At 44.0% G+C, this 7,500-nt stretch overlaps 1 pseudogene; it reads right to left on the reverse strand.

Annotated features, from left to right (window-relative positions):
• The window catches only part of LOC128923366 (large subunit ribosomal RNA), a 9,311-nt pseudogene extending 2,220 nt beyond the window's left edge, over window positions 1–7,091 (reverse strand).
• Window positions 7,092–7,500: the final 409 nt, after the last annotated feature.

Consider the following 7,500-nt stretch of genomic DNA (forward strand, 5'->3'; position numbering starts at 1 on the left):
CCTCCCTCGCAACATCCTCATCGGAAATCCAATTCGACAGCAATGAGACACTTAAGCCTCTTCTTAACCTAAATGCAACAGCACGCTGTATAACAATCAGGTCAAGAGGAGGCGCACCTAACAACACCTGCAACGCATCTGTAGAAATTGTGCGACATACAGGCAAACAGGCAAGCATCAAACAACGTTGTATGGAAAGAAGTTTTTGGCGACCCCTGACCTTTGATGCTAATTCCCACCATATAGCGGCTCCATATGTGGCACAGGCCACAAATAAGCCACTATATATAGTGCGAACCGCACGACGTCCGAGACCCCAATCACTCCTTAACACGCGCTTGATCTTGCCGGCAATTCCTAACAATCGCTCCTCCACGTAAACCAAGTGAGGGTTGAAACACATCCTTTCGCCGATGGTCAATCCCAGATATTTGACTTGCGTCACATACCTGATATTGACCCCATTCATTCGGATAATCGGTGGACGAGCCGATGACAGTATGCCTTTCAAGAGCATTGTCACCGTCTTGTCAATCGATACGTCAACCCCCACACCTATACCCCAATTGTGAACAATTCCTAACAGTCGTTCACCCTTTCGTTCTAACTCCAATCGTGAACGACCGTCAACTAGGAGCAGAAGGTCGTCTGCATATGCACAACAACCACAAAGCGTTTCAAGTTGGCCAAGCAGAGAGTCCATCATTAGGTTCCAAATATATGGACCACAGATGGATCCCTGTGGGCAGCCCCGTTCTACCCTAATGTCCGCGCTACCATTCATTCCTACGATAGAGGCTTTTCTGTCCGAAAAGTAGCTCTGCCAGAGACTAATTTCCGGACAGCCAAGTTCCTCCAATCGTTGAATCACGCGATCCCAGATTAGGTAATCGAATGCCCCCTTGAAATCGACAAATATGCCAAGGACATATTTGTTGGCATTCTCCCGGACAGCACGCTGAACATACATCCAGGCGTCCTCTACACTACGTCCCTTCCTAAAGCCATACTGCCTATCCGACCTCAAATCCCGCGTTAGCTCCTGAAGCCGTTCCACCATAACCCTCTCCAGTACTTTACCCAGCACTGGAAGAAGACTGATGCCCCGATAAGATCGTGGATCACTCCTAATCTTATCAGGTGACTTCAGGAGAGGAACAACCCTAGCACTTTTCCACTCACGTGGAAAATATCCCTCACAAATGCACTTATCGTAAATGACCTCCAAGTATTCCGGAATGAACTTCCACAAGCTTTTACACAACTCTCCGTTCAAACCATCAAGACCTGGGGACCGTTTAGACCTAACCAGGCTAAAGGCATATCCCAACTCCCCATCATCAAGTGGAGGAACCGGTACCTCTTGTGCGAGAGGTGCCAGCTCCTCAGCCCTAGGAAAGAATGCTCCTAACAGAACCCCTGCACACTCACTCCATGTTGATAACACAGTGTCATCAACACGAAGAGAAGTGATGTCCTCCCTCCTACGACCCCTACAAATCTTTAGGACCTGACCCCAGGGGTCATCCCTATGTTCATTAACGAACCCCCTCCACTCCTCTTCTTTGATTTTTATAAGCATGGCCTTATACTCGTGCATCGCACAACTGAAATCGTTCCTAATCTGGGCCAACCTATCCGAATTTGACCGCCGAGCGCGTTGAAACTTCCGTCTCAATCGCCGGACAGCCCTCCTCTTCAGGGTTAACTCCTGCGTCCACCACTTAATTTTCCTAACCCTGAAATCTTTATACTTCCTCAACAACCTATCGTTCACTCCCCAGACCAATTCATACAACCGAGCAATTTGCTCGTCCACCCCCAGATTTTCAAACTCACTGAGCGGTATATCCAATACCGCTTCCCTAACACACTGTCCATATTGGTTCAAGTCGATACCAGAGGTACGCCATCGCCGCAATGGACTTGCATGCGTCGAGGGAGGGGAATTAGGAGTAACCATAATTTTAATCAAATTATGATCGCTCAATCCCCACCCTCCCATAATCTCCCACCTAAAACTGAACGCCCTATTTGCTGCCTCATTGATCAAGGACACGTCAATGTCGCTCCCCCCTCTAAGACCATGAAATGTGTACCACTCGCTTGGCTCATTTAGGATGTGGAGGCTGTTAGCGGCCATCCATTCGCTTAATGCCCGACCCCGAATGTGGCTCCGATATCTGTGCGCCCATCGAGAAAACTTGCTAAACCACATCGAGGACGTGGCATTCGCATCCATCCCTAGGATAAATGGGCTACCACTCGCAAGGAGTAGTAGGTTATCCATGTATCGCAGATAAGGCTCTATAGGTTCCCTAAACTTACAATACATGCTAGCAACAATCAGTCTACCGAACACCCCCTCTACAGAAACACATACACCCTCTTGTGACGAATCCAAAACTATGCAGTCATAGCTTGGGTCAGTCACAACTATTGCAGCATTACACCTAAGGTCCGTGTAGACCCTGAAACCCCCAGGAAGACCACTTACCATTCCAAAATTGGTGGCGTATGGCTCCTGGAGTAAGGCGATGCTGCACCCAGCCCCTATCATGCAACTCCCTAACTCACACATAACTGCATAAGAATTCTGGCAATTTAATTGAAAAATCTCACCCATTAATGTCTGGCGAGAGCACGTCCGACAACCCCACAGTAAATCGGACAGGCAGCCGACATCATGAGATGTCCAGCTGGCCTTCCTTTAAATGCACAGTTGCGACAATGGGGGGCATTGACGCAACTGGCTGCCTTGTGGCCCTCCTGACCACACCTCCGACAGACGTCGGCCTTGGCCCTGCATTCTGCCACTCGGTGATCAAAACCCATGCACCGGAAGCAGCCGGTCACGGGACTATCCGCACGGACACGGAAGGAGAACCACTTGACGTAGCACCTACCCGCATCCAGGAGGGTGGACATTAGTTTGTCCGTACCCTCTAGGACAACATTTGTCCTGCCGTCAGTCGCCACCTTCCAGGGACGACTGACCATCCTCACGTCCGTCTTTTTGGACTCCGGGCTGAACTCCCGAAGGTTCAGCCGAAACAACTCCTCCATGAATTCTTCATGGGATATCTCCGTATGTACACCCTGTACAACAACCCTGGGGCCCAACTTTTTATTGACGCTAACGTCCAACCCTAACTCACCGAATTTGGCGTTGCTCGCCACTTTCTCCCTCTCAGCAACAGAGGGAGTGCGTATCACTACGCCACCCCCCTTTATTGTCTTCACGTCATGGACGCGAACACCCAGTGAAGGACCCACCTCCTTAACAACTTTATTTATGACTTCCTTTGAGGAAGTCACAGGAGCCTTGCTCCTCACAACAACCGACCAGGTTTCCACTGGTTTCCTCACCGTCGGCGCAATTGCCTCCAGCACGGGTGCTGGAGGGGCAGGCGCCGAGGGAGCAGCAGCAGCCGCCCCTGCTGTTCTCCGAGGGACAGAAGATGTCCCAATACCACCCTTCAAACCCTCAATTTGCCCACGAAGATGAGCATTTTCCGTCAGGACACTCATAAGGATCTCCTCATATTTAGAGGCGATCCCTACGAGTTCCTTCATCGTTGTGACTTCGAGGCTTTTCGCCCCGAACACAACCTCGTTCAACTGGGCTGTTACGGCTTTCATCGCCGTAACATGACCCTCACCCCCAATAGCACCCCCTTTACCCCCCTTGTTGCCCCCTACCTTGCTGTTTGGGCAACCTTGCCTGCTTCCACTGGCTCCGTCCTTCGCCGCCGTCTTCTGGTCTACGGCTGCTTTGGTTGCAACCGTGCCCAGCTTCTGGAGTACCCCATCTGTACCGCTCTCTCCTGAGTTCGCCTGTGGTGGCGAACCTAGTCGCGCCTTCCTCTTGGGTGGGGGCCGTAAGGGTTGCCCCACTCCGTCCTCGTCCGTCGATGACTCCACCTGGACCATTGAAGGCCCGGAGTCTTCGCTCTCCGCTGGGGCTTTTGCCCCTCTCCTCCGTGGTGGAAGCATTTCTCCTACACTCGCGCACAACAAAAACACAGATCTTTCACTACCTGCACTGTACAAGGGTTTGTTAATGGCAGATGCCGCTATACCCGCACTGCTGGGAAATCCCACACTTCGTTCACTAATACACACTACGTTAATGGCCTAAGCCGCTATCCTTACACACTTTTGGGAATACAGACGATGTGTATAATCCCTCACGTACCTGCTTACTGTGTCTATTTCACTACAGGCTACCGACAGACCGGAAAAACCGAAAAATTTTATCACTTTCAGAAATACTGAAAAATACTTTTAAAATCGCTTTTAAAAACTCGCAATGATGCGCAAACACGTCCGTTCACTTCGAGGTTCTACAAACAACTGAGTAGATAGGGACAGTAGGAATCTCGTTAATCCATTCATGCGCGTCACTAATTAGATGACGAGGCATTTGGCTACCTTAAGAGAGTCATAGTTACTCCCGCCGTTTACCCGCGCTTACTTGAATTTCTTCACTTTGACATTCAGAGCACTGGGCAGAAATCACATTGTGTCAACACCCGTTAGGGCCATCACAATGCTTTGTTTTAATTAGACAGTCGGATTCCCCAAGTCCGTGCCAGTTCTGAATTGATTGTTAATTGATAATCGTTATAATTAAATAAGAATATATATCTTGCGATATAATTCTTATAAAATTTTAGCAAGAAAGTTCCACAATTGGCTACGTAACTACTATCCGGGGAACAAGAACCGAAATTCTCTATTTACCCAGAACGAGTACATAAACCATGGTATTGCTTCCCAATCAAGCCCGACTATCTCAATCTTCAGAGCCAATCCTTATCCCGAAGTTACGGATCTAATTTGCCGACTTCCCTTACCTACATTATTCTATCGACTAGAGACTCTTCACCTTGGAGACCAGCTGCGGATATTGGTACGGCCTGTTGAGAAGTTTGCGTAACCCCACCATAAATTTTCAAGGTCCGAGGAGAAAATATCGACACAACAGTAAATGTCATGCTCTTCTAGTCCATCTACCATATCTCTCTTCGAAAGACTTCCATGGTAGTACGACTATAAAACAGAAAAGAAAACTCTTCCGATACCTCTCGACGGCTTCTTTATGGTCGTTCCTGTTGCCAGGATGAGCACAAGGCCCATTTTTAATAACAAACGGATACTCAACAGGTTACGGAATTGGAACCGTATTCCCTTTCGTTCAAAATTATTCAAGTGTTTAATTACTATGAAGAAAACATAATAATATATATTCTCAACAATTCATTAAAACTTGAAAATTTTCGGCTTTCGCCTTGAACTTAGGACCGACTAACTCGTGATCAACCACTGTTCACACGAAACCCTTCTCCACTTCAGTCCTCCAAGGTCTCATTCGATTATTTGCTACTACCACCAAGATCTGTACCAATGGCGGCTCCATGCAGGCTTACGCCAAACACTTCTAAGCACACCATTGTACCCTCCTACTCACTAAAGTTTCAAAATTTATAATCCAACCGAAATTGTATTATAAATCATGTACTTTAGCGGTAATGTATAGGTATACAACTTAAGCGCCATCCATTTTAAGGGCTAGTTGCTTCGGCAGGTGAGTTGTTACACACTCCTTAGCGGATTACGACTTCCATGTCCACCGTCCTGCTGTTTTAAGCAACCAACGCCTTTCATGGTATCTGCATGAGTTGTTAATTTGGGCACCGTAACATTACGTTTGGTTCATCCCACAGCGCCAGTTCTGCTTACCAAAAGTGGCCCACTGGGCACATTATATCATAACCTCAACCTTCATATCAAGAAAGGTGAGGTTCTTACCCATTTAAAGTTTGAGAATAGGTTAAGGTCGTTTCGACCCTAAGGCCTCTAATCATTCGCTTTACCAGATAAGATTATTTTACATAATATTTAAATGCACCAGCTATCCTGAGGGAAACTTCGGAGGGAACCAGCTACTAGATGGTTCGATTGGTCTTTCGCCCCTATACTCAATTCTGACAATCGATTTGCACGTCAGAACTGTTTCGGTCTTCCATCAGGGTTTCCCCTGACTTCAACCTGATCAAGTATAGTTCACCATCTTTCGGGTCACAGCATATATGCTCAAGGTACGCTCCAGTTAGAGGTATAAATAATAATAAATTATCATTATACATAACTATATGGAACGCCCCGGGATTGAATTAATAGTAAAATATTTCACTAAAAATTAATCCCATTATATAAAAGTTAAGTTAATTTCGCCATTAGGTTTAATATAACCCAATGACTTGCACATATGTTAGACTCCTTGGTCCGTGTTTCAAGACGGGTCCCGAAGGTATCCTGAATCTTTCGCATTGTTAATCATATAAATGCATACAATTAATATTAAAATCAATGATAATAATATTATTGTAAAATTCAAAAGAATTTAAGCATTATATATGTAAAATCTATCAACACTTTATCAAATCATCAGTATTTATTCTATGTTAATAAGCTAAAAGCAAATTAATTTGAATAAACTTAACACCAATGATCTTTTGATAAATATTTTATTATGTTAATAGATTACAATGTCCTTATATGAAAAAAATGCACACTATTACTATAATATTATAAATATCACAGTTATAATGATGAATTTTTCATAATGGATATTCAGGTTCATCGGGCTTAACCTCTAAGCAGTTTCACGTACTATTTAACTCTCTATTCAGAGTTCTTTTCAACTTTCCCTCACGGTACTTGTTTACTATCGGTCTCATGGTTATATTTAGTTTTAGATGGAGTTTACCACCCACTTAGTGCTGCACTATCAAGCAACACGACTCTTTGGAAATATCTTTCTAGTAATCATTAACGTTATACGGGCCTGGCACCCTCTATGGGTAAATGGCCTCATTTAAGAAGGACTTAAATCGTTAATTTCTCATACTAGATATTAAGATATTCCATACACTGCATCTCACATTTGCCATATAGACAAAGTGACTTAGTGCTGAACTATTTTCTTTTCGCTCGCCGCTACTAAGAAAATCCTTGTTAGTTTCTTTTCCTCCCCTCATTAATATGCTTAAATTCAGGGGGTAGTCCCATATGAGTTGAGGTTGTATAAAAATATTTATATTTATTTTATATTTTAGCTTTTTGCTATTTTAAAGAAACATACATAATTATTTCTTAACACCAAAATAATTTTCTTAATAATAAATATTCAATCTTTTCATCCCGTACTACTACTTCATTATAACAACAATATTATTTTCTTGCTTTTTTACATTTAAGGCAATCCTAGAATAAAATAATATTTTATGCTAGACGTTCCTCTAAATGTATATATTATTTGAAATAATAATATTGAAATTTTATTGTTTTTGGGAATACTAAGATTCTTATTTATTATAAAATTTCGTTCAAATATGAGGTGTTCAAGAATATATTTTCTATATTTCTTTTTATGCTATTAATATTATGGATTGAAAAATACAATCCAGTAATATACCATGTGCTTAAATTCTT

This window comes from Zeugodacus cucurbitae, chromosome X (genome assembly GCF_028554725.1).
Source record: "Zeugodacus cucurbitae isolate PBARC_wt_2022May chromosome X, idZeuCucr1.2, whole genome shotgun sequence".
NCBI classification, from domain to species: domain Eukaryota; kingdom Metazoa; phylum Arthropoda; class Insecta; order Diptera; family Tephritidae; genus Zeugodacus; species Zeugodacus cucurbitae.